The 17,070-nt window shown below is 39.5% G+C and overlaps 1 long non-coding RNA gene across 1 annotated transcript; it reads right to left on the bottom strand.

Moving 5' to 3' along the window:
• Window positions 1-1,292: 1,292 nt before the first annotated feature.
• On the bottom strand, window positions 1,293-16,821 carry LOC101412646 (uncharacterized). The gene is made up of 3 exons (XR_188330.5): window positions 16,694-16,821; window positions 6,141-6,223; window positions 1,293-5,111 (listed from the first exon to the last, which is right to left on the bottom strand). It is a non-coding gene; the product is annotated as an uncharacterized lncRNA (long non-coding RNA).
• Between the last annotated feature and the right edge of the window lie 249 nt (window positions 16,822-17,070).

Raw genomic sequence — 17,070 nt, 5'->3', positions numbered from 1 at the left:
TTATTCTCAAGCATTCTGTCAATTGGCATTTACATAACTAGACGACCATTTACAGTCACATCCCCATTTATAAACAAGCTGTTACTCACTGTGTGTTACCATCCACTCTATACATTTCCACAATTTTATAGTAAAGCTAATTAAAACTTCTACATACATTAAACTTCAGTAGTCCATTCAGTCCTTCTCTTATCTCCTTTAAGAATCCACCACCTACCACCATGTCTTGAAGATATTTTCCAATAATTTCTTCTAGAAGTTTTATGGTTCTTGCTTTTATTTTTAGTTTTTTTATCCATTTTGAGTTAACTTTTGGATAAGGTGTGAGATAGGGTTCCTCTTTCCTTCTTTCAGCTACGGATGTCCAATTTTTTCAGCACCATTTGTTGAATGGATTGTTCTGCCCAAGCTGTGTGCGTCTGACAGGCTAGTCAAAAATCACTTGATCATACCTGTGAGGGTCAGTTTCTGAATCATAAATTTGGTTCCATTGGTCTATTGTGTCTGTCTTTAGGCTAATACCATGTTGTTTTTACCACTATAGATAGATATTATGATTTAAAGTCTGGAGATGAGGGTTCACCTTTCCTTTTTATGATGTTTCTGGCTATTCAGGACTCTTTACCCTTCCAAATAAATTTAATGATTGTGTTTTCAATTTTTTCTTAGTGTTGGTGGAATTTTTATCAGGATTGCATTAAATCTGTATATCAATCTGAGTAGAACTGACATCTTAATGATATTTAGTCTTTCAATCCATAAGCATGGATATTCCTTCCAGTTATTTAGGGCTTTTTAAATTTGTTTTAACGTTGAATTGCAGTTCTCTGAATACAAGTGCTTTACATCATTGGTTAAGTTTATTCCTGACTATTTGAATTTTCTCTGTCATATTTTATTTTCACCACTCTTTTGGCACTTTTAGTTACTTTTATTGATATAATCTTCATTTCTAGACTCTCTTCCAGGCCCCTCTCTCCTGTCTTTTCTTTTCAGGCTCTAGCACACTCTTCAGTATTTCCTCAAAATCTGATCTCTTGCTTAGAAATTCTCTCAGTTTCTGTTTATTCTGTGAATATTCTAATTTCACTCTCATTTTTGAAAGATAGTCTTGCTGGATATAAGATTCTCGGCTGGAAGTTTTTCTCTTATAGTATCTTAAATATATCAGACCACTGTCTTCTTGCCTCCATAGTTTCTGGTGAGAGATCAGCAGTTAATCTTATCAGGTATCCCTTACTTTTTTTTTTTTTTTAAGATTTATTTATTTATTTAATTCCCCCCCCCCCCTCCCCCGGTTGTCTGTTCTCTGTGTCTATTTGCTGCATCTTGTTTCTTTGTCTGCTTCTGTTGTCGTCAGTGGCACAGGAAGTGTGAGCGGCGCCATTCCTGGGCAGGCTGCACTTTCTTTTGCGCTGGGCGGCTTTCCTTACGGGTGCACTCCTTGCACGTGGGGCTCCCCTATGCGGGGGACACCCCTGCGTGGCGCAGCACTCCTTGCATGCATCAGCACTGCACATGGGCCAGCTCCACACGGGTCAAGGAGGCCCGGGGTTTGAACTGCGGACCTCCCATGTGGTAGACGGATGCCCTAACCACTAGGCCAAGTCCGTTTCCCATCAGGTATCACTTATATGTTATGCATTGCTTTTCTCTTGCTGCTCTCAGAATTCTCTCTTTCTCTTTGGCATTTGACATTCTGATGAGTATGTGTCTTAATTGGTCTATTTGGGTTTTTTCAGATGGGAGTATGTTGTGCTTTTTGGACAGGGATATCTATGTCCTTCAATAGGATTGGGAAATTTTCTACCATTATTTCTTTAAATATTTCTTCTGCCCCTTTTTCCTTCTCCTCTCCTTCTGGAACACCCATGACATGCATGTTTGCATGCCTTTTGCTGTCATTTAGTTCCCTGAGACCTTGTTCAATTTTTTTCCATTCTTTTCTTCATCTGTTCTTTTGTATGTTCACTTTCAGAGGCCCTGTCTTCAAGTTCACCAACCCTTTCTTCTGCCTCCTCAAATCTGATATTATATGATTCCAATGGTTTTTTAATTTCTTTGACTGTACCTTTCATTCCCATAAGATCTACTATTTTTCTATGTATGTTTTCAAAATCTTCTTTGTGCTCATCCAATGTCTTTTTAATATCCTTAATCTCTTTAGCCATCTCATTGAATTTATTAAGGAGATTTGTTTGAACACGTATAATTAGTTGTCTCAACTCCTTTATGTGATATGGATGCTTATCCTCTTCCTTTAACTGGGCCATAGCTTCCTGTTTCTTGGTGTGGATTGTAATTTTTTGTTGGTGTCTTTGCAACTGGCTTACTAGAATATTTATTCTGGGTGCAGTTTTTCTCTTTAGTTTAGCGCTTCCTATCATTTCTCCCTTGCTGGTTGTGCAGTAGGAGCCAAGCATGTATAAGCTGTGGAGGTTCAAGCTGCCCTCATTGCACCAGGGACCAATGAAGCTTCTTCCAACTTTCTCCTTTGCCAGGGGTAGGGACAGAGTCACAGCTGTGTGGAACAATCCACGTGCAGGCCTAGACTGTAGTTGCCCAGAGAGACTGATGAAGCATCACATCCCTTTCTCCCCTGCCTGGGGTGGGGATGGAGCTGCAGGATTGGGCAGCAATCATGCAGTGCAGGTCCAAGATGACTGTAGTTGCCCTGGTAGGCTTCTGATTTTCAGTCTATGTCAGTCAAAGTAACCTGCAGTTACCTGTATAGGCTGGTACAGGGCTCCTCAGCCTCCTCCCTGCCAGAGGTGGGGCTGAAGCCTAGGCTAGGGCTGCAGGATGATCTTTGTGAAAGAAACTGGTTCCTGCCAACACTGACAGTTTCAGTCGGCCCAGGTTCCCCTCAGGCTTGGGGCAGAGTCAAAATGGCAGCTACTGGCCTCTTTCTACTTGGGCTGGTTCACACCCCATCTGTTCCCAGGGTTATCTCTTAGCCAGCTGAGTCTACCAATCAGTAGCTGAAATCGGCAGCCAACCATCTCCTCCTCCTCTGTTTTGGGAAATGGAGCTTCCAATTCCTGTCACAGAGCAGCTCCTGGGGTGGCTCATGCTGCCAGGAGAGGACAATCACTGGCCTCCATGGCTTGGTGGGTAGTTTACTGGAGAGCCTGGCTAAGGTTCCTACAGCTTCCTCCCTGCTGGAGGTGGCACTGGGGCCTAGGCTAGACCTGCAATCTGACCTGGATGGGAAGAAGCCAGTCCCCACCAACACTGGGATCCTCAGTTTGCCCCGCTTCCCCTTGTGCCAGGCACGGAGTTAAGATGGCGGCTCCCGGCCTCTTTCTGACCTGGACAGGCTCAAACCTTAGCTGTTCTCAGGATTATACTGTAGCCCGCTGAATTTCCTCATCAATAGCTGAAATTGGTGCCCAACCATCTCTTCTTCCCCCTTTTTTGGGAAGTGGAGCTTTCGATTCCAGCTGTGGAACAGCTCCTGAGGTGGCTTGTGCCTCCAGTGGAGAATGGGCACCGGCCTTCAGGGCATGGATCGCTCTACTTATGAGTCTTCTCTGCAGATGGGCAGCCTCCTCCTTCCACTCCTTCAGAGATGTTGCAGGATGCTCTTCTGGTCCCCTGGAGACCCTAAACAGGTGCTTCAGCTAGCTCCAGAGAGCTCTGGGTGTTTGCTAACTGTCCTGTAGCAGGAGCTGACTCTAGGAACTCCTTATTCCGCCACCATCTTGCTGGTTGTCTCCAATTTTGGCACATCTTAATAACATCTTCAAATATGTTATTTCCAAATAAATTCACACCCACAGGACCAGGACTTGGACATGAGTCAATCCCCCCAAAAATGTTTAAAACCAATTTTTTTGTTTAAAAACAAGATTTTTGCTGCTAACTGCTCTTGAAATATTAACCATTTGCAAAGAGATGAACATACATTTTTGATTCTAACTCCTGGATATTCTTGTTGGATTTTTGAGAACCCTATTTAGCTTTACCATCCCTTAGCTGATGGCCTTCCTTCATTAATTTCTGCCTTTCCTCAGAAAATACAGTATTTATTCCTAAGGCCAGTAATGTGGGAATTTATTGATTCAGAAAAATTTTTGTTGATATTTATGGCACTCAGGCACTTTGCATCAGGAATACCACGGGGCTGAGATGCAGCTGCTGAAGTTTAAAGATAATATAATCTATGATATGAACAACTTTACTAATAACCAAAGTAAATACAGAAAGCAGTAAGTGTCGCAAGCAAAATATTGAAAAGTGGCGGCAGGCTTGGCCCAGTGGTTAGGACGTCCGTCTACCACATGGGAGGTCCGCGGTTCAAACCCCAGGCCTCCCTGACCCGTGTGGAGCTGGCCCATGCGCAGTGCTGATGTGCGCAAGGAGTGCTGTGCCACACAGGGGTGTCCTCTGCGTAGGGGAGCCCCACTCGTAAGGAGTGCACCCCGTGCGGAGAGCCGCCCAGCACAAAAGAAAGTGCAGCCTGCCCAGGAATGGCGCCGCATGCACGGAGAGCTGACACAGCAAGATGATGCAGCAAAAAGAGACACAGATTCCCGTGCTGCTGACAACAACAGAAGCCGACAAAGAAGACGCAGCAAATAGACACAGAGAACAGACAACTGGGGTGGGGGGGAAGGGGAGAGAAACAAATAAATAAATAAATCTGTAAAAAAATAAATATTGAAAAGTGTTATGATGGAAAAGGAAATCACATCTGGTCAAAACTTCAAGCTCTTGTTCATTTGGGTAGATAAAGATGCTCTGCCTGGACCAGCCTGAGAAATAAAGGCAGGCTTTGTTGCAGTAGCAGAAATGCTCCTGTGTGGTTGTCTACAGCATTTTAAAGAAACATTTAATAATTTAATTCTTGAGACCATTTTGGTGTCTCTACATACTTCGGGTTCCAAAGGCGTTCCAACCAATTTTAATACTATATCACTGAACAGTGTTTATGCTTTCCAAGGAGAGCATTAGAGTTTTTCGAATTCTGGAATCCATTTTTTTTCCTGGGGTTGTGATGCCCTAATACATGCATTTTGCGGCATTATAACTGTCCATGCCTCCTAGGTATTTGTACTCATTTGTGAGAATTTCATTGTTATTCATGTGTAGATGGCAGCTTGAATGACCTAGAAAGAACAAAACATTAAAAATAATGTTTACATAATTCATGCCACTCCTAGTTAATGATGTTTTATTTCCTAAGAGCTACAGATGTTATATTACCCACAACAGTCCATTCACATATTATTTATGTCACACAAATAAGATGTTAACCTGAATCAAGTAAATTCTTTAAATTGAAAAATATCAGGGTCTATTTGGTTTTTAACTTAACAGAGCTTAAGTCCATTGTTCAAACATCATACAACTTATAATAGTCATATTATCAAAGGGAAACACTTTCATTAAAAAATCTATATTTTAATTAGTAAATCTTTAATGCGTAAATCTATAGGGCTTCTTCTTGGGTTATTTATGACACTATGTTGAGATAATCCTTCTAGACTGTGTTCATGTTTTGTATCTGCATAAATGAGAGCTCAGCTGGCTGAAGTCTAAAGCCTTGCCACTCAAAATATGATCTCAGATTTTTAAAAAGCTTTCAGGAAAGAAAAGCACTTAATTCAGGAACTGTGAAAAATGAGGACATGATATACTGAACCAGGACCAAGATTCAAATAACTCAGCAAGAGTCTTCACTTTTTATTGTGAAGTAGAGTCAGATATTGAAAGAGACATAGACCATTTTTTATTTTTAAGGATCCCAGTATATTAAACAATAAAGAAAAACCACACTGGGCTAATCATCTGTGTTGATTTTCAACAATTCAAGTTGTATGGTCTTTCACGTAAACTGTGTGGAAGTCACATCAGGAGTCCAAATTTGAGACTTGCTCTAAGTGTGAGGCAGCTTGCCCCCAAATCCTTATCAGCGTGCATCATCGTTCCCGCCACCACTGAGAAAAACACACCTGAGTGAACTCTGCACTCAACAGCCCATTCTTTCACATTCAACAACCCGTTCATTCACACTCAGACTTGGGCCATGTTCGACAGCATGGTTTCCATATTTATGATGATTATGAGAAAAATTTCATCTCACTGCCCCAGAGTCATAAATGAAAATATACGTGAAATGAAATGAAACATTTTACCTGATGGGAAAGCTAAGAGCAGTATTCCATATTTTCTTTAACAGATGTGTTGCAAGGTGACCTTCTTGGAGCTCAAGGTAGTGCTGTGAAGAAGTGAGGGAGGCACAAAACAGTTTCACTGGGTAAAGCACTGGCCAATGCCATTTTTGGGTCTCTAGTATAATGCAGGTATCTCGTAACTATGACTGGAAAGGGAAATGATGCAATCTGGGGTGGGACAGGGATCATTTCATTAGCTTTCCAAAGGGAGTAAAATCCCTGTTGAAGCAGGTTATTAAAATAGTGCTTTAAGGATAGCAGCCTTGTAGGATATTCCTTGTTTCTATTAGATATTAAGAGATTCTGCATTAGTTATCCTGGCAAACAGCTAAGCATGGTGATGGTGGTGACTCATTCTTTTCCAGCATTAAATACTGCCATTTCCCTCTTTACTTATTTGGAACCCAAAATACAGTCATATAAACCCATGTGCTTGATAAAATGAAGTGGACTGGGGTATTTACATTGTGACTCTCTTCAATCAAGTCTAATAGGAAAATCTAGTTTAAACTCCTAATGGAGAACAGTTATTCCCTTTACCACCTTGCTGCATTGAAAATATGTCAATGAACTACAAATTCGATGTATACCTAGCAAAGTTAGATTATTACCAATATCACAATTCCAAATTGAATGTAAGGATCAAAGTTCGAACTGTGAATAAATTCCAGTTTAATCTAAGATATTTAGGTATTTAATTTCTAATACATTTATCTAGCATTTTTTAAAAAACTGTAATATGCTAGATGCTGCAGATTTCTAGAACAAAGAAACATAGACTCTTGAAGAACCTGTGGGTTAGTGAGAAAAGATAGGGATATAAATACAATCAAAATACAAAATCTGTGCTAAATTTAGAGGTATATCCAAAACAATATGAACTCAGAGCAGCAGCAGGAATTTATTCTGTCTGGGGTAATCAGGAAAGACTTCACTGAAAAGAAGTTATTTTAGTTTGAGCTTATTCTTATAGTTATTATTTTTATTTTGAAAAAGAAGCAAAGAAGAGTGGAAATGATGAGAATGAAGAAATGTCTTGCCTAACAGAAACAGCACGGGTAAAGGGGGGAAAGAATTAGAAAACATGGTGTCACAGCTCAAGCCTCCTGCAACAACTAGAAAGAATACAAATCATGTATTGTTCTTCAGTGTCAAGTTAATTGTTGGGCAGGCCATATGGTACCTACTTGGTTCATTTAAAACGTACTTCCAAATGGAAGCAATACAACAAACTATATTTCCGCTAACTTGCTTTTCCCTGAATGAGGAATCTGCCCTTTCTAATCCCCTGTTGTAAATGGGAACAAACAGGTTTGCAGCAATAACTATTCCATTAATTTAATATGTATGTTAAAAACATTGAGTTCGAAATGAACTTATTTTAATTGCCCCATTTCGGTAGACAGTCCTCATTTGGATTTTCCCCAAAATAAGTCTAAGTAAATATTGAAAAAATATGGTGGCTTTTAGAACGATGAGAGAGTCTGCACAGCTAGCTGTCTGAGGGAGTATTAGAGGAGGTGTCCTGAAAGATGAGCTTGAAAAGATAGCCCCAGGCCAATCGCGGGGCCATTTGCATGCAGGCGCATTGTTGTCCCGGTCGGTCCCACCTTCCCCCTTGCTGCCTTGGCTTTGCTGTTGACACTTGGGTAGCCACTTCCTCCTTTGGACTGGACCTTTTGGCCCACCCCTCTCTTCCAGATGACGCTTACACCAGCCTGGTCTCCAGCTCCTTTTCCCCCAGTGGCCAACCACCACCAAGACCAAGGCCAGGTTCTTGATCTCCAGGCTGTTTACCCACCCCACCGAGGCCCCCTTTATTAGCCGTTATATTTTGCTGTTTGCTTTGGTACGAAGAAATCCATAATGATATTGCTTGCTAAACCCAAGGGGCTTGTAAACGATAAAGTATGGATACGATTAGAATATTTGGACAGTTTAGAAAGGAACAAAAGGAAAAGTGACACTCTTCTTCCTTTACCGGTCTCTTCCCCCAAAGGGGTGTTGTCACCAATTGCTTGTGATTCTTTCTGGGAAAACTACTTTATAAATATGCTACATTCTCTCACTCGCTCTCATCTGTTTACTCTGACACACAAGTGTTGACGTGATGCTATAGACCTATCTGCACCTTGATGTTTTTTACTTAATGTATAGTGGAGGCATCCTTGGGTCTATTTAATGGCCATATACAGTTACATATTTGTTGGCTGTACAGCTATGTAGCAATCCTGTTGTCAAACATTTTGTTTTCAGCTTTTTCCTCTTATAAACAGTTCTGCAGAAAGCGTTCTTGTCCTTGGCCAGGGCTTTCGAGTATCTCTCGACTACAACCTGGATATATTAGTGAGATTGCTGGGTCAAAGGGATGGGAATTTTTAATTTTGATGTATATTGTCACATTGCCCTTCGGAAAGGTCGCCTCAGTCCAACTCCCACGCTTCTGATAGTCTTGGGTACCATCAAACTCCTTTGTGCTTCACAATCTGACAGGTGAACAATTGTACTTCCTAGTTGGTTTGATGACTATTTCTGTATTTATGAAGGAGATTGAAGATGTTTTCATCTATTTTGGCCATTTGTGTTTTTTTCTGTTAATTTTCTATACCACTCCTGTGGCCATATTTTCCAATGATAATTTGCCTTTTTCATAATGATTTATTATATAGGCATTCTTGGTAAATTAAGGAGATCAGCTTTTTGTAGAATGTTTGCAAGTGTTTTTCCTTTTTTTCCTTTTGACCATGCTTATGGGTTTTGTTTTGTTTTTTTAATAAAAAGAGGTTTAAATTTCGTGTTGTCAAATTTATATATTTAACTCTTTTCTTTTATGTTTCTAATTTTGGTATAAGCAGACTTCCCACTCAGGATTTTTCATAAAATCTCTGACATAGGTCAAGTTCCCCAGGAAACAGATTCTGGGCCAGTGATCCTTGTACAGGATGTTTTACTGGAAGTGTTCGGGAGCAGCACCCAGTAGAGTGATGGAGGCAAGGCTTGGCAGAGGGAGAAGTTGGACTGAGATGCAAGCACAACAAAGGCCTCTGCCAATTCTCCTGGGCTCTAAACGGGAAGGACCCTGGAAAGATGACTCAAATTGAGGCAAAAGGGCCAGGTGTGTAGAGCCACTTACAGACTAGCCATTGGCTGTGAGTTTCTCCTGGCAAAGGGGTATGACGTTGGTAGAGGCAGCCAAAGGCAATTCCCACAGCCTTTACTATATTCTATCTATTTTTTCCTCTTTGTACTTTGATGGTTTCATGTATGTGTGTATGTGTTTAAATTTTTAAAAAATTGTTTTGTCTAAGAATTCAAAATTGAACTGGGAAAATTAACATAGGAAAAAAAGAGTAGAAAAACCCACTCTGGCTATCCCAGGGCTACCATGACACAGCAGCATAGGAATTGGATCTGGTTAGATAATATTCCACTGAGTTTTCTTTACACAGCTGACTGTTGTTTGAGGGACATCAAAGCATGGGTGCCCATGAAGAAAAACCTATGTGATGCCTGTCCCCACAGGGAATTAATGCCACATCAGGGATTTAGTCCAGACTTTTTCCCCCATTTTATCATCACAGTGTTAGGAAAATGCTCATAGGCTTGGCACTAACTAGGGAATTAGCTTTCACATAACTTTATTAATTTTACCTTTTCTTGGGTCAATCTTGTGAATTCTGTTTTCTCCAACAGTCCTCAGTATGTCCCAAATGTTCAAATGTATTTGTAGTTTGCAAAATAAATTCTTTAGTTTTTATTTATTTTCTGTTTCTGGTTATTCCACATTTTCCAATTTTAATATTGCATTTTCTTCCTTTTGTTGATTAGGTTAATCAATAAATTACCTCATTTATTATTATTTTGCCCCTACTAACTACTGGCTTTTCCTTTTTTTTTTTCTTTTTAGTCCACTTTTTCTGTTTTCTAATTCATTAAATTTGCTTTAATCTTTATTATTTCTTCCTTCCCTTTGGTTTTATTATTTTCTAACTTTTGGTTCTGAGTAGCTATTTTTTGTTTTCATTCTTTTTTATTAGTCATGTAGATATGTAAGACTATGCATTTTTCTCTGCCTTAATTTTAATGTTTATTGTTTTAATTATAACCATTTTCTAAATACTTTGTAATTATAGTTTTGTTTCCTCATTTGATCCCAGATATTTTATGAAAGGAAAATTATACATTTCTAAATGATGGCAATTTTTCTCCTCAATTTTGGTTATTTTTTTCTTGTGTGTGTAAGTGTATCTCAAATGTAGTCTGTACTATTTCTATTTTTGTTCTAATATATAGCCAGTTTTTTTGTAAATAAGGGTGATTAAAATAAAGCATATTCTCTGTTAAGATATAGCATTTAACATTTTTTATTATTTTAGGTTCAATTATTTTGTTTGAACTTCAAATTTTTACATATCTATATCCCTAGTCTATATCTATATTTATATATATATTTCCCCTTTGACATGGAATAATAAGGGTGATTTAAAATCTGACACAACTATTTTGTTTCTGTTATATTTTCCTAGCATTTCTTAAATGTTTGTGTTCATGTTTTTTGTTTGCTATGTCATTTACTGCTAACATATTTTGCTATCTTATTTAGGTATATTCATGTTATAGATTAGTCCTTTCACTATATATGTCTGTCTCTTTAAATTTCTGTTACTTAAATTCGAACTTCTCTGATAATACCATGCTCTCCACTTTCATTTATTCATACTTTCCTAGTCTGGATATGTTCATCCTTTAAAATATAGCCTTTCTGGAGAGCAGATGTAGCTCAGTTGTTGAGCACCCACTTGCCATGTACAAGGTGTTGGGTTCAATCCCTGGGACCTCCTAAAAAAAAAAAAAGTAACCTTTCAGAGTCCCTTTATATTAGCTGAGTTTCTGTACAACTGATATTTGTGCTGTTTTACCCAATCCCAATACTATTTTACTCATTTTAACAGACTTTATGAGGCAATGTCTTTTAAATCTAAGCTATCAAATTATGTTCTGATTTGTTTTCAATGTCCCTAAGAAATTATAAAAGTCATTTGTAAGCTTAGATGACCTCGGTGGGGCTTGACAATATTGAATTCTTCATTATGAAACGCTAACTCATCAGTAGGGATATTTCATATCTGACCCCATGGTTACGAGGGCCAGGTACAAACCCAGGATCGCAGATGAATATAAATCATTCAGATGGTGGAGCCCATCAGGAAGTGTTTTTCAGTCCTGGTTTCACAATTAAAATCACCTGGAGGTATTTTTTAAATTCCCATGCTGGGGCAAAGAATGTTGTTGTTTTTAAAGTTCCCTCAATGATTTTACAACTGTGCAGTCAGGCTTGAGATAGGTCATATATGTTTCATGCAATTTTAAAAGGCCAAATAATTTAGATAGTTTACCTATCCAGACTGTCCCATGAAGATTGTAATTCCTATAGCCTAGTTTTTATAGTCAGGCAGAAAAAAAAAAAAAGCCTACCTTAATTGGTTCATTACTCTATCATATCAGAAACTAAATAACTAAATCAAATTTTACCAGGATTATAATGCATTTACTTTCAGAAAAATCTTTCTTCTAAGGGGCAGAGATGATCTACAAGGCAAATCCATTGGATAACCTAGATTAATTTGCTCATTCAAAATACACGGTCTTAAAAATGAATAAAATTGCACCTGGCAGATCTGAGGTTTTATTGAAACTTTAGACTTTTGAAAGTATTAAAAATTTCATCTAACTAGTTGATTACTTTGCCTGAGGTTTCTATCTCATGTCTAGTTCACCAGTACTTTCAAACTGAAACATAATGGAAACCCATTTGACATCAGAATATATGTATTATATTTCTTTGTTTTGCCAAACTACCTAGCATAGTGATAAGCAAAGAGAAGCTACTTAGTAAACCCTTAAAATAAAATATTAATCCAGAAGGTTAATTATTTACACCATGTATTTGTTTTATAGATGAGCCAATTGAGATCCTGAAGGAAAAGTAACTTTTTCCTTCTCACAAAAGAGAAAACGAAAAGGCACAGCTGTTTGTACAAACTCATGGTAATTGATGCCTGGGGACTACAGGTGTGCATATGGTGTCACACTAAGTGTGAGCAGGTGGTGCAACAGGAGCACAGGATAAATTTTGGGTCTACAAGAAAATGTTATTCTAAGAGTTTTCTCCTCGATTCTATAATTGCTCCTGCAAACTGTCACCCTGTCCCTGGGGAGCCCCTGCAGCCCTTACGTCCTCCAGGTATTAGTGGAGGATTTTGAAAGACATTGAGAGATGCTCTGTGTGAATCGCCATCTTGGCTGACCAGGTTTCATAGCAGGCTTTGTATTTTAACTCATTTATTTCTGTAAAAATTACAGTATGTTAGCGCTGGAGAAGCCTTAAAAACCATCTAGCCCGCATCCCTTCTCTTTTCAGTGGGGAGTGGAAGGTTAGGAACAGAGTGACTCTCTCACAGAAATTGCCAGTGAGCAGTGTGGGCAAGACCTTAACTGGACTAACAGATCCAAATGCTTACGTAGTGTTGTCAAAACTGTCACCAGAGGTAGAGACAAACTAAGGCACGATAGGCATGCCTTCAGGACTTTCCTCCTTGCCTGGCAGCTCCTGGGAGCCTGCATCCCCTTACGCAGTCCACAAAGCCAGAAATTCTTTGTTTCCAGCCTCCAAAGCTGGTAAGGAAGTCCTGGAGATCCTGCCCTTAGGAAGTGCCCCTCAGCCAGCCCCGGTACCCTTTAGCAGGTCCCACCCTCACCAGACGTGGACAGCTGGGCTTTTTCCTGATCTTCTCCACTCTTAGCTGGCTTTCAGAAAAGAGACTTTGTCCCTAAAGACTGGCATTGCTTCCTAGGGGAGGTATTGCCATTTGAGTGGCAACATATCAGCATATCAACAAGACTGCCTATTTTCCAAAAACGCTCAAATTCACTTGACCTTCCAAATAACAATATCCACTGGAAAATTATCGGACATCTGTGAGAGTCATTTGGGGTTGAATTAAATTTTTGATGTGCTGCAAAATTAGGTCAGTGCATTAAAATTATATTTTCGTAGTTATGAATGTGCTAATAAAATGCTGTTCTTCAGTGCAAATTGGCAACAGCCCCAGACTTCAGGAAACTTCAAAGACATGAATTTCAAAATTCACAATTAGCAAATATGTACAAGTCAGAAAAGACAAATTAAGAACCCTCTATCAAAGTACACAATAAATCCTAGATTTATCTTACTAGTTATCTTAAATGGGGGCCGTTTGCATCAATAATGGCCGCATTGCTCCATGCTTTGAATAGAAGGTAAAAATCTTTGATTAGGGAAGCATCTCTTCTTAGAATTTGTGATTCCAGTTAAGTTATTCTACTTCATCAATTGTTTTCTGGGTGGCTTAGGCAAAAATGGGACAAAGAGACAGGAATTATGGGGGCTCAGATTTCTTTCTATTGGATAGCATAAAGAACTTAACAAGAGGTGCCTTGTGAGGCAATAAAACTGTGTCTCATGAAAAGTGCTTAAGCAGAAGCTGGATGACCATCTGTCAGGGTTATTATAGTAGATATTTCTTATTGAAATGAGAGGTATACTCAATGACTCCCAAGGTCCTTTAGACTTTCAAAGCTGTGTTTAAATATGTATTCTCTAATACAGACCCAAGTGGAGTGGTGGTTGAATAGCTGGTAACGCAGAAGCACAGAAATGAATTCTCACCTAACAAAATTTAGAACTTAGCAGAGAAGTTTCTAGAACTGCATAGAGGCTAAGGAGCCATTATAGCTTCAGATGCAAAAAGGACCTCAAGTAATGCTACAGGAACCTGACAGGATATGCAAACCCAAATGGGCCAGCAGGTACTCAGAAGGCAAGTGCAAGACAAAATTCTGTGTGGTAGAATTTGGGGGCCAGTCTCAAAAGATAGTGTGTATTGAAGAATAAGTATATGGAGTTAAAACCTAGAGTATAGGTTATTAGGAAATAAGAGGAGGGCTGTGAAGGAGTACTGATGCTTAATGTATGTAGAAGTTTTAATTAACTTGACTCTGAAAGTGTGGAAATGGATAGAGTTGATGGTAACACATTATAGTGAGTAGCAGCTGGTTTATAAATGGGACTATGACTGCAAAGGTAGTCTAGGGAGGTAAATGTCAATTGAAAGAAAGCTAGAGCGACTGAATAACACAGTGAACACAGATGGATGAGAATCGTGGTTAATAGCACAAATGCAAGACTGTCCTGTGAACCAAAACGGATGTATGTCACTACTGCAGGGTGGTGGGAATGTGGAGAAGCATGGGAAAACCCAATTAATGTAATCGATGGACTGTGGTTAACAGCAACACTGTCATAGTCTTGCATCAATGCCAAAGATGTACTCTGTTAATAATAGGGGGTTATGGAAAAAAATATGCCAAATGTACACTATGGACCATCGTGAGTAAAAATCATCTGATGATAATATCTCATAATCTGTAACAAATGTTCCACTATGGTGAAGGGGTGTTGTATGGGAATTCTACACATGTGTGTGATTGTTTTATAAGTTCACAACTTCTTTAATAAAAATATATATTTTAAAAATAGTGTATATGTATATTTGATTTCCTTTCTCATCAAATAATTTACCATTGACCCTAATCCTTTCCCTTAGGAACACACAGGAAATAATCTGGGACAGTGGCAAAGAACTCTTGGTTGGAACACAACCATGGCCCAGTACTCTTGAATGTTAGCGTAGTCGAGTATAGGAGTTTATTAGGCATCCAAAAGCCTTATGCAAGGCAAAATCGAATGTGCAGAGTTTGCCTTAGTCTCCCTCAGTTTTACCACACCCAATGCTCACAGCCACTTTGCACGCTCCTCTCCCTTAGCCCTATCCTAGTTCTGCTCTAGGGTTCCTGCCTGCAGGTAACGCCCCACATTCTGGACCCATTCTCCTGCCTTTCCCAAATCAAAATTTACCTAAGCCTATGTCTTCATCCCTCTGGATCATCTAGATATGTTGCTAAGTAAAGTAATGGTAAGATTTAAAGACGAATAGAAACATATTCTGTAGTACCTCTACCCATTATATTTGCATGCAGGTTGGGTTTCCTTAGATTGAAAAAAAAACATTGCATATAATAATGTATCTAATATTGTAAATTCCATGTAGGTTGTCAGTAGTTAGGGATGATAGTTTAAGATGTGGTCAGGTGGCCAGTTGGGGACAATAGCTTAAGATGTGATTCAGTTATACAGCCCAAACCCCACAAGACGGAATAAAAATTCCATCTTGGTATAAAGTCATAAACTATGTAATTGGAGAATGATTTTTAAATCATTTACTACAATCCATACCCATGCAACCAACCTTAATTTCTTCCATGGAGCAGTGTTGTCATCTTAAACAAAGACCATGGCTGAAAAATAGGTATTTCATTATTACACAAAAGCTAATTTGTTGTTTTCTAAAAATTTGAGTATTTATTTTCTGTAGACACAGACAAGATTCTTATTTTTCCTTATTGAGTACAATGCTGCTACCTTTTTGATAAAGCATTGTTTCAAGTGTTACTTTACATATAGACTAGAATGATTTTTAAAATTTACTGAGAAAAATACTTTAAAAAGAAGTCAAAGATTTAAAAATCCACAAAGTAATGGACATAAAATAGGAGGGTAAAGGCTTGGTTTTAGATAGTAGTAATAACTGTTAAAATTAAAACAATTTACTAGAGCTTTCTTTTCTGCAAACCAATCAGATACTGTTTCTAAGAAAAATACATGTATGCATCATAAAATGTATGGAGTTATTCTGCACAAACCTAAATGCCGGGCACTTACGGTGGCCATTTATCTGACAAAAACCAACGCAAAGCTGATTTATAAGCTCCCACTCAAACAAAGAAAGCAGTGGAATAGAACACGGGGCCAGGGGATTTTGAATGAATCTAGTTTCCATTTTTGAACTGTCCTTGTTAGAGGACACAGAAATATTTTCCTTGTATTCTACAGTGCTCCCTGCACACCAAACCAAAAATGGAAGAAGCCACCTCTCTGCAAGTTTCATGTGCTCTAACCTTTTTTTTTCTCCCAGGACCATTTTGAAAACACACCATTCATTCAATAGAGCAATTACTGATGACTTTTGCCTATTGCAGGAAAAACCCCACCGTTGGCCGAGACATCCATTTCCCCAGACTTTCTCTTCTATCTGGTCTTCTAGCCAAACTGCTAGAGAAGACTGACATGGAAGTTTCAGCTTCTGCTCTTTGTCTAACCAATGCTGGGGAGAGAAAAAATAACACGGGGCGGGGGGTCCCTGATTTACTGGCTAAATCGGACTTTCAGCTGGGAACAAAACCTGTGTTTGTGAATACCTGGAGAGGCCCCCAGCTCCCCCGGCCCCTTTTTCTTTTCAAGTGAGAGGCAGTGGTAAAAAGCATTGTTTGCTCTTCTCCTCCCACCCTAAACAGCACAGCGCTTGTGCTATCCCAGTCAGAAGGGGGAGAGTTGAGCTGATCACCCCCACGCTCACCTTACCAGGGACCTTTCGGAAGGCAGGTGCAGCCTTCCCGCGGGCTCTGTCTCCACGGCCTCCCCACCGCAGGGAGCGCCAGGTCTTCAGGAGAGGCAACACTCTCCTGGGGCGGGGCTTCTGCGCACATGCTCCGTGGTGGAGCCTTCCTAGAACCCTGCACCCAGCGCCCGCCCTTGTCCGAGTCGCAGTTTTTTTTCCATACCTCCTTTGAAAGCACAGAAGAGGGCTGAGATGAAAATCGCCGTGGCTGCTAGCAAGGAAAGAGCGTAGAGGGTGGCAAAAACGGCCAGAGCGAGGGTGAGATCCACAACAGAAAGGATCAGCTCGGCCAACATGTCTGTGTGCCTCCTTGACCTTAGAAGATATTCGCAAAG

The sequence above is a fragment of the Dasypus novemcinctus genome, chromosome 24 (genome assembly GCF_030445035.2).
Source record: "Dasypus novemcinctus isolate mDasNov1 chromosome 24, mDasNov1.1.hap2, whole genome shotgun sequence".
NCBI lineage: Eukaryota > Metazoa > Chordata > Mammalia > Cingulata > Dasypodidae > Dasypus > Dasypus novemcinctus.
The sequence above is the reverse complement of the archived record's forward strand: the minus strand, read 5'-3'. Positions and strand labels throughout refer to the sequence as shown.